This window comes from Canis lupus, chromosome 1, assembly GCF_048164855.1.
Source record: "Canis lupus baileyi chromosome 1, mCanLup2.hap1, whole genome shotgun sequence".
NCBI lineage: Eukaryota > Metazoa > Chordata > Mammalia > Carnivora > Canidae > Canis > Canis lupus.
The window spans coordinates 112,349,358-112,360,157 of record NC_132838.1 but is presented as its reverse complement, the minus strand read 5'-3'; the positions used below and the strand labels follow the sequence as shown (position 1 = coordinate 112,360,157).

Genomic DNA, 10,800 nt, shown 5'->3' with positions numbered 1-10,800 from the left:
CTGTGGGTCCTAGACTGCCTGAGTCCATCCCAGGGCAGGGTGAGCCTGGGGTGAGGACAGGCACTGTCCAGAAGAGTCCTGATCATGTGTCAGGAGAATTATCCACTCAAGGATGTGCTTCACAGGAGGATCTATCAGTCCTGAAGATTTCAATGAAAGAGCTAGCAGGCGTCTCTTGAGACTTTGGAGAAACCATAGCTGCCTGGGAGGCTGGACACTACAATGCCCTGTCTCCCCATCACAGCTCAGGTGATGGAGGGACTGCCTCCAAGTTGTCTGTGTTCCTGTCTGTCCTCCTGTCTAGGCCTCCCCCACAGAAATCGGGAACTGGAACAGAGACTCAGCTGAGGGATCCCAGGGCTGCCTCTGGAGAGGGGAGGAGACCCTCAGCCCCTGAAAACAAAGGCAGAATCCGGATTCTCCTGTGTCACCTGCGTGGGAACATCCCCTGCTCCCCAGGACTCCTTGGCCTCTGAGAAATCTTTAGGGAGACATAGCAGGTGTCCCCACAGACCAGAGGCCCTCAGGATGAGGAGTTGCCACCTGACCTCCCCTGGTGGTAAGCCCACCTGGGGTGTGATCTAGAATTTGTGCCAGGTCAGATCTCTGAGAGAAGAGAATGGACACACAGGCTGCCCACCCAGGCCCTCTGGGGAGAGGACTCATTCACAAGATGGAGATGGGAGGGAATGTCAATGTTCTGGAATGAATAGATGTCTGGCCTGTAACTACAGGAGGCCCCTGTCCTCTCTCCTGAGTCTAGGAGGGGTAGAGGCCCCACAGCCTCGAACACACTATCTTGGGCACCTGCTCGCCTCCCCTCATCTTGATTCCCTGTGTCTATAGGGAACAGACTCTGAGCCCAGTTATTGCCTGGGGGAGCGTGCTTCCATTGTGTGGTTTCCCTCTTGCATTTAAAGAGTATTTACGGGGTAACTGTGACGTGTCTGGCCTTGGGCTGAGTCCAGGGAACTGCACAGACAACAGGACAGAATTGGGCCCTGGACTCCTGGGGTTTATCCTGTAACAGGACCACAGGCACTTAGGAGTCAATTATAGTTGAGAGAAGGGCCAGGAAGAGAAAGAGTCTGGTGAGTCTGGAGCATGGAAGGGGTCTCAGCTGATGGAGGGTCAAATGGAGAATCCTGGGAAAGTGATCTTTTGGCCGAAGCAGGAAGCATGAGTGGACTTTCACCCCTGGAAGGACAGAGTTTGTGGAGGGATGAGCTGCCCATAGAGGAACCAGTCTCAGCGGCAGAGGCCTGGCTGGCCAGAGGGGCTGACTAGTGCTTTGGGGGGAGCCTGGGGGCCAGGAGGATGGTGACTGCATTAGGCTGAGGAGAGTCAGCCTGCTGGGCTGTGGGCACCCTGAAGAAGTCTCCGGCCTGCGGGGGGAGCTCTTCCCCCATCTGGTGGACATGGGGGGAAGTGTGGAAGGCAGAGTCCTGTGCCAAGCCATTCTGAATGTCTTTCAAGGTCCATCTGTAGGCATTTCACATGCATCACATATCATGTTCATGCTCCATCATATTCCAGCTCTGTGAGTCCCAGTGTCTGTTACTATAAGTACATTGTCCCTGCCTCTTCCCTCAATAAAATGTCATGAAACTCAGATTTCTAGGAATGTGTATCAATGTGTGTTGTCTCTAGGAAGTTACACTGCGTGTGCCCTTCGGCAGCAGTGGTGTGTGGCTGGAATGCTAGGTGGTGGGTCTGTGGGGAGAAGAAGGAGGAGCAGGCTGCTGAGTGTGTCAGGAGGAGAAGGTCTGTGTCAAGAGGGCAGAGGGAGGAGGATGGACAAGTCAACTTTCTTCTAACTCCCAGGACCCGGCGTCAGCACAGAGTCCTTGACCCTGGGAACACATAGCACCACACACCTCTCTGTTTCCCTGGGTGAGATGGAAGCTGCTTCCCTCCTGTTCTTCAGGACCTGGGCCTCCTGGGCCTCCTGGGCCTCACAATGCTGAGATGGCTTCACATTCACAGTCTCACCAGCACCTAGGAGGACCCCACATTGAGGCCCATGTTCCCCACCCCCCCATCCCTGGCGTTTCTGTCCTATGCTGCTTGAGCCTCTGTGGCTAGCCTTGGCCAGGGGCCCCACCTGCTTCTGTTCCAGGCAGCTGCTCCTGTGGTGCTGGCCCCTCACGATCTCTGGGCCCACTAGCTGTCATTTGTGAGGGAAGAGGGGTGAAGCTGAGATCAGGTTCTCCCAGGTGCTGGACACCCTGGGGAGATGTGTCAGTGGAACCATTACTGTAGCTCCCGGTAGAAGTATTCCTCCCTTTGGAACTAACACTTCTGGGTCAGCAGCACATAATGTCACAGGGACAGGAAACAGTTTGCTAGTGGACCCCAAGAGGTATAGTGAGCGGTGTCACTCCCATTTCTCTTTCTTTCTTTCTTTCTTTCTTTCTTTCTTTCTTTCTTTCTTTCTTTCTTTCTTCTTTCTTTCTTTCTTTCTTTCTTTTTCTTTTTTTATATTTATTTATTCATGATAGATGTAGACAGAGAGAGAGGCAGAGACACAGGCAGAGGGAGAAGCAGGCTCCATGCCGGGAGCCCAACGTGGGACTCAATCCCGGGACTCCAGGATCGTGCCCTGGGCCAAAGGCAGGTGCTAAACCGCTGAGCCACCCAGGGATCCCCTCTTTCTTTTTTTTTTTAAAATATTTTATTTATTTATTTATTCATTCATTCATTCATTCATTCATTCATTCATGAAAGATACAGAGAGAGGCAGAGACACAGGCAGAGGGAGAAGCAGGCTCCATGCAGGGAGCCCGATGTGGGACTTGATCCCAGGTCTCCAGGATCACGCCCTGGGCTGAGGGCAGGCGCTGAACTGCTGGGCCACCGGGGAACCCCCCTGTCACTCCCATTTCTACCCCTTAGTTTGTAGACACGAGAACCCTGGCTGGGGAGAAACAGCACAGACTGCATACAGATTCAGAGCAGGTACAGCCTCCTGGAGTTCCTGTCTCCAGCCCTTGCTGGTGCTGTAACTGAGTGCCCAAAAGAGCAATTCCACTTTTCTATCAGGACAGCTGCTTCAGAATTGTACGATGAGTGAGCACGCACATTGTTGCATTTTATTTGCTCTGAAGTGAGTCCCTTGATCAGAAGCAGTGCTGTGTGGAATATGTGACAGTCGATAAGGCATTCTGTGAATCCATGGATGGTAGTTTTGTCAAGAGCTTTGAGTGTAGGGAAGGCAAATCTGTATCCAGATTGAGTGGCTATCCAATAAGAACAAAACAGTGCTCCCTCCCTGGTAGAAGTGGTCCAGTGTAATCAGCCTGCCAGCAGGGAGCTGTCTGGAGTCCACTGTGTGGTTTCCCTCATGCATTGAAGGAGTATTTCCTGGGTATCTGTGATGTGTCAGGCCCCAGGGAATGGTGCCATATCAGGGGTGCAGCATTAGTCTCTGAGCTGGTGGATCATGCACTGAGCAGTGACCTTAGCTAGGTTGGCCTTGGTGAGTGGATGTTCATATGGCTGAGCCCATGCATATCTCTACCCCTGCCATGGCCACTTTGCTCATGAGCCCACCAGGCAATCACAGCTTGGCTAGTGAAAGAGGCTGGCTGACTGACAGCCACAGAACAGGTCACCTATCCACATAAGTATTAAAATCCTCCTGTACTGAAGTGCATGGCGAGCATTCAGGAAACTCTATCCACATACCTTTTCCCCAGACTTCCTTGTCACCGATTTTCCAACCATGATACTTCCAAATCCCTGGCCATCTAGCCAAATCATTGGTCACAGCCCATGAATCGGAATATAATCCTACATCAGGCCATTTCTCCTTCCAAGCAAAATGAGCAGCCAGGTACATTTCCCAAAGCTCTGCCCACTGAGAGAATTTCCCTTCACCTCTGTCCATTAGGATTGTTCCAGCTGCAGTGCTACAGCTGTCTACTTTGGAGCAGTTTCTGCCGTTCATGCAGAACCATCTGTAAGCCCCAGCCAAGTGTTCTCTTCCTCCATCAGTCGATCATAGACAACTTGCCATGAGGCCACAGGTGTGGCTGGGAGGGAGAAGGCAGTGTCGCAGAAGTGGGAGCATGGACATTTGGGCCCCTTCTTTATGTACCGCTTGTGCCTTCAGTGCCCGGTGAGGCTTGATCATATAACTTACCACTTCCATTTGATGATGGAGGGTTGCTGTGTATGCCTGGTTTTGGGACCTGGTGTGTTAGCACCCGGTCCATGATGGAATCATTGTCAGTGTGCAGAGCCTGTGTCCAGTAACTTCCAAAAGGTCTGGCTGTATTTCTCTTTCCCCAGTGCATAGGCAGGTTGGGTCATGTGGTAACTGGGTGGCCCGTGGTTAAGCATTTAGTCTCTACTAAGGTCTGGTGGCAGCCAAAAGCTGTCAAAAAGAGAGCGTTAACAAGAGGATAGCAAGATTTTGCTTCAAAATCCTAAGGCCCTGCACTGTGATTCACTTATGTGGGTCTCCCAGAGGCTCCAGACACCAACCCTCTCCACTACTGCCACCTCAAGCATCACTGGAACTGCTGGGCTATATGGCCCCAATGGCAGAGCAGTTTGCCAAGAGTGGGACCCTCTGTGCAGAGCCTTCTCTTATTCTGGCTGCCCCTCAAACCTAGGAGCTCCGTGGGTCACTTGGTAAATAAGCCAGAGTAGTACACCTAAATGGGGGACATGTTGCCTCGAAATCCAAAGAGGTTCCCTCGGTGTTGAGTATGACTATTCCAATTATGCTGAACATGGGAATAACCACAGGACTGGGACACACACACACACCCCTCCACCCATCTGGGCCCACTGTGAGATGGACTTGAGCTCAGACTCCATTGACTGCCTGGGCTCCATCAGCCCCTCCTCTAATTGGTGGGCCAATGTGACATTTTGGTCCTCAGTTTAGAGCCTGTGCCTAGTGCTGCCCCAAAGTCACCCCTAAGAGGTGACTATTTTCTTTTTCCCAAGAACATCATCCTGGTAAAAGGCCACAGGTCTCTCCGAGGAATGCTGGGAGAAAGGTTGATAGTATAAATTTTTGGCAGCCTACTGGAGTCCTTCCTGAAGGGGACCTGGTCCTTCCTTTATTCAAGCGCTTCTGGCTTAAACTGGCTGAAGTCTGGGAATTGACTAAGGGGCCATATAACACTCGGTGTCTAGGATTCAAGAGAGACTTTTGTTCACTTGACCTAGAATTCTTCTGCTTATACAGAACAAGGAAGCATTTAGTAGGCTTCTCATCTATCTCATTTCTAGGAATACCATGATCAAGTAGCCAATGTCATTGTCATTGGTCTCTGTGAATCAGACTACTCTGATTGCTGCTTTGAGTCTGCTGTCCTTCATGGTCACCATGGCCCAACTCGCTTTCAGTGATTAAGTACAGCCTCTTGTCCCTGCTGCCTCAGGATCCAATTACCCCCACTTTTACATTTCCCAGTTCAGTGGCAGCAGCTCGCACTGTAATTTCTGACCTAGAGAGAAGAGCAGTCACAGAGCTCTTCACATGTGCTGGGGCTCCCTTATAAACTGATACCTCACTGTCATGAAAGAGAAAGGTGTGTCCTCTGGACTCTCCCAGGGTGGATGAGCAGGTCTTAAATGATAAGTCCATACCACATTCCAATCTCCCTTAGCCTTTGGATCCCTTCTTCTGTCTCTGAGTCTCAAGGATATTCTCTGATGCAGAGACCTCATGGGTCTGTCAAGATAAACAGATGTAGGTGCAAAACTTAGCAGTGACCTGGTGAACTACGTGGGGGAGGATTTGGAGGTATTTTTCTCAGAGAGGTGTCCCAGTCCATGGAACCCCAAGGGAGGGAGAGAATATTCTACATGAAATCTCAGATCCTCCTGGGGTGGCTGAAGGGAGTAAGCCAGCTAAGTAAATGCCCATGGACATGTGCCATGGACATGTGCCCTCTGGCCAGGCCTGACAGTCTGGAGGCTCTTCTTTCTTAGGATGTTTGTGTTGCTTGGGAATGTCCTGTGCCTTGGCGGGAGTGTGAGGTACTTTGTGCTGAGGGTTTCGATTTGAAAAGAACTCAGGCCCAGGTGACAGAGAAGCCAATGCAAGGAGGGAGGGGATGGAGGACGTGGGTATCCTTGGAGCCCTCATTCCCAGATGCTCCCTGGGCTCACACAGCAGAGTTAGGGGAAATTCTGGGTATCTGGGGTTGCCTTGGTCAAAGGCCTATTGCAAAGTCATCCTGTTTAGCTAAGGGTAAGAGAATGTCATGGAGTGGGAGATGAGGGCTGAGAATGGGAAGGGAGACTTATTTGCAGATGAATGGATGCCCTCTGAGTGTCCCTAAGCAGTGGAGGAGTCTGATTTGAAGGGCTCCATCACCCCACTGGTTTCTGGAAGCAGAAGATATCCAAGGGTTCCAGCTCAGAGTCAGCTCACCCTGGGCCCCAGCCATGATTCCTGTGATGACCATAGCAGGGAGAAAGGTGCTGAGGCTCCTGGGGTGGGTCCTGGAAGAACAGGGAGAATGAAATCTACAGTGTTCAGTGTTTGCACTAACAGGAAACTCACCCCTACTTTATTGGGACAGGATTCATTTTTTAATCCAGCATAGCTCTCCCCGGTGGTGTAACTGGGATATGATGTCACTTCTGCGGGGCACAGGATCTTCTTTAGCAAAAACATGTCTATCATTTTATCTAGGGATGGTGGTCATTCTCCTCTGAAACCTTGACTCCATTCATGCTCAGTGTACTTGAGGACATTAGTGGATCAAGTGAGTTCATCAGTTCGTGTGTGTGTGTGTGTGTGTGTGTGAGAGAGAGAGAGACAGACAGACAGACAGACAGACCACCTTCATGTGTCCTACTGTTGCCCTGTGATGGACATTAGGGGATTTTTACCCTCTGTCAGGCTTAGTACCAGGCATATGACCAGAGTTCAGATCAGTGCCCTGGATGTTGACCCCTGGACAGAGATAGGGTCTAACCTCTCACGTGCAGGGACAGTGAATGCAGGATTCCAGCCACCCTTGGTCTATCCTGCAGTGCAGTAGAACTCTGATAAGACTGGATAGGCCACAGTCTCCTGGCCCCACACTTTAAAGTGGTGAATTTTAGGTTCTGTGAATTTTATCTCAAAATGAACAAACAAAAAACTTAGGAAAGAAACCTACATATTACCTTGTATAAACCTGGTAGCAGTACACCACTGGGAGTGCATGTGAATGTCCATTTCTTCATATACTCTGCATGCCCGCAGTGGTTACATGAGAGTAGAAGCAGGCAGTCCCCCATTTATCTATCTTTCTTTCCCTTGCTCATTCTCTGAACACTGATAGCCATTTTTCTGTGATGGGGCCTTTGAGAAATACAACTAGGCTCATCCTGTCTCTGTCTTGGGAACTCAGGGATCCGTTGGACACGTGATGGGAGCATAGGTAGGTGACCCTAAATGTGTTATCACAGCACAAAGAAGCAAGAGTCAGAGGTGGGAATTCAGAGGGGAGTTTACTGTGTCCACCTGTGGAGATTGGGATGATCTTGCAGCCAGATGGCCAACAAGGTTGGCTATATAGAAGGAGCAGATTCATGAAGAAAGGTGGAGAGTGCACCTCAGGCAGGGACTGTGGTGGGAAGACACACAGGAGCAAGTCCTGGTGGGCCAAGAATTATGAGGGGCCCTACTGTCCACAGTATGTGTGGAGATGGAATGACAAGGAGCAGGTCACAGGGCAAGATGAGACAAAATGTAGGCTTTTCTGGAGAGTTGGTGTGTTTTCTGTGTCTTTCCACCAGAGCCTGAGCTAAAGAGGGTAGGAGGGCTCAGGATGCTGGGAGAGGGGGCTGAGAGAAGAGATACCCACAGTGTGTCTGCTTCCTGGCTCATATCAGCTGGCCCCATTTTCTGTTTTCTTGTGTCTCTACCAGCACTTGTAAAGGGAAAAAGGCTGGGGGCTGTCCATGGTCCCTTGTTTCCTGGGGCACTGTGAAGACAGCCAAGCACTCTTCTGACTGGATAGGGGCTCTTGTGAATCTCATTTTTTCCTCTTGATATTGTCTTCACCACATCCCACACCACAACTCTTCTCTCCCAGGAGATAGGGATGGGGGGCGGGGTGGGGTCATTTAGACATAATATTTTCTCTGCGTGACCAAAGAAAGAACAGAGTTTCACGTGAATTTCTGCTAAGAGAAAATCCCCATGGGTAGGGAAACACCCCCCCCCCACACACACACACAAATGAAGGGAAGAGCCGTCTTTATCCAGATCCTTTCCAGGTGACCCACAGTGGGTCAGAGACTTGTTAAAGATTTAGAAGTTTTTTTCTCACCGAGGGATAGCACTTCTCACACATTGGAAATGTGTGTTGAGGACAATCTGTTAGTTCCATCAGTGACTTGATAGGCCTTCTAGAAATCAGAGAGTGGGGAAAAGGGGTAATAAGTGTGGAAAGAGGTTCAGGACTGTCCCACATAACAAGGACTTTCCCAACCAAATGCTAATATCTCCTCAGAAGAACTTAATCAATTGACTTTCTTTTTCTTTTCTTTTTCTTTTTTGCATTAAGATGTGTTTTTTATTTTAATTTTTAAAATTTTCATTCCAGTTAGTTAACATACAGTATACTGTTAGTTTCAGGGATACAATATGGTGACTCAGCAACTCCATACATCACCTGGTGCTCATCATGACAAGTGTGCTCCTTCATCCCCATCACTTGTTTCCCCCACCCCTCCTCCCCTCTGGTAACCAGCAGTGTGTCCTCTAGCTAAGAGTCTGTTTCTTGGTTTATCTCTCCCTGTCTCTCTTTTCCTTTGGTCATTTGTTTTGTTTCTTAAATTCCACATATGAGTGAAATAATATGCTATTTGTCTTTCCCTGTCTGACTTATTTCGCTTAGCATAATACTCTCTAACTCCATCCATATCATTGAAAATGGCAAGATTTCATTCTTTTTTTATGGCTGAGTAATATTATATATATTATATATTATAATTAGTATGTAATATAATTAATAAGTATTGTAATAATTATATATAATTAATATATACACATATATGTATATAATACAGCATTGTAAACAATGCTGCTATGAACATGGAGGTGCATGTATCCCTTTGAATTAGTGTTTTCATTCTCTTTTGGGCAAACACCCAGAAGTGGAATTACTGGACCATATGGTGTTTCTATTTTTAATTTTTTAGGAAATTCCTTACTGTCTTCCACAGTGGCTGTACCAGTTTGCATTCCCACCAGTAGTGCAAGAGGGTTCCTTTTTTTCCACATCTTCGCCAACACTTGTTTCTTGCATTTTTAATTTTAGCTATTCTGACAGGCGTGAGGTGATGTCTCACTGTGATTTTCAATGTATTTTCCTGATGATGAGTGATGTTGAACATCAGTGATGTTGAGCATATTTTCATGTGTCCATTGGCCATCTGCACAGACACCTTCTTTTTTTTAAGGTTTTATTTATTTATTCGTGAAAGACACAGAGAGACAGAGTTATAGGCAGAGGGAGAAGCAGGCTCCTTGCAGGGAGCCGGATGCGGGACTCAATTCCTGGACCTGGGATCACGCCCTCAGCCAAAGGCCAACGCTCAACCACTGAGCCACCCAGGCATACCTGTATGGATAGCTTCTCTGGAGAAAGGCATTCATGGGTTTTTTCTCTTCTTCTAGCAGGAACAATCCACTAGAGGGCACTCACACTCTTTCTCTAACTTCTGTTGACCTTTTCTGCCTGAGACAAATTAAAGTTTTTTACTGGAAGCCAAAACTCCCAGCCCTCCAAACACTCTTTAGATTTGCCCAGGGTGAAGCTCCTTGGACAGACATCTGGGTGCCCAGGGAGGAATCTGACATTGGAGGATTGTAGGGGGAATGGACTCATGACCCAGGAGTAGCCCCAGGGCCCACACAGTGTAGGATGGTTCCACACATAGTATAGGCAGCTTAGGCTGGACATGCAGGAACAAGATGCCCCCACTCTACCTGCTGGCACTCTGGGAATGACTGTAAGTCCATGACTCTGAAGGACTGGATCACTCTTCTTAACTGTTCCTGCCCTCCGTGCGGTGGAGCTATACACCCTTGCCCTTTGTGACCTTGCAGTTCTTCCCACTGGAAGAGGAGCATGTCCCCCCACCCCATTCCCTCATTTATCTGGAACTTATCTGTATACTTGCTGAGGCTAATGGACTGCAGGAGGAGGGATCTGGGCCAGTGGATCTCCTCCACACCATAGGAGGCCCAGCATGTCACCTCACTGTCTCCACCTCAGCTACAGGAAGAGTGTCTGGAAAGGTGGCTCCCTTTCCTCTGGTGCATTCAAGAAACCTGCTACACATCATAGGCCATCCACAGTCTGAGGTCAGAGCCATGGGTCTGGTTCTTTGGTCCAGTGGAGCTGCCCTCCCTCAGGCCCTTGTGTCTTCAGGATGCTCTGACCCCAGCAGGGCTTCTGCTCACCAACCCTGCCTGTGGCTCTGCCCCTGGGTTGTGGCCCAGAGAGAGCCTCTGTAGCAGGGCTGTGGCCCAGGGGCTTGGAGTTCAGGTGGTGAACACAGCCAGCCTTGCCCCACTCCTGACAGAATTGAGGTTTCTAGTGATCCTCCAGTAACTTGGTGCTTGCTGCAGGTGTAGCAGCCTTCATCAGGCCAAGGAGCTCCCATCCTGGAATAGTTTGCCCCTGGTCTCTGCATTGCCCCAATCTGAGTGAGTGTGGAAGCTTGTCAAAGGCCACTTTGCTTCTCTTCTCACTGTTAGCAATGATTTTTCTAGTTAATGTGTTAATGTGGTAAAAGGCAATGGTTGATTTTGAATGCTAAATCAACCTT

The 10,800-nt window shown here is 49.2% G+C and overlaps 1 long non-coding RNA gene across 4 annotated transcripts in view; it reads left to right on the top strand.

Moving 5' to 3' along the window:
* The window catches only part of LOC140604607 (uncharacterized), a 110,713-nt gene extending 109,101 nt beyond the window's left edge, over positions 1–1,612 (top strand). For all 4 annotated transcript variants that reach the window (XR_012007435.1, XR_012007433.1, XR_012007442.1 and 1 more), the window contains one exon: positions 305–1,612. This is a non-coding gene — a long non-coding RNA (uncharacterized lncRNA). The remainder of the gene's footprint in view (positions 1–304) is intronic.
* Positions 1,613–10,800: the final 9,188 nt, after the last annotated feature.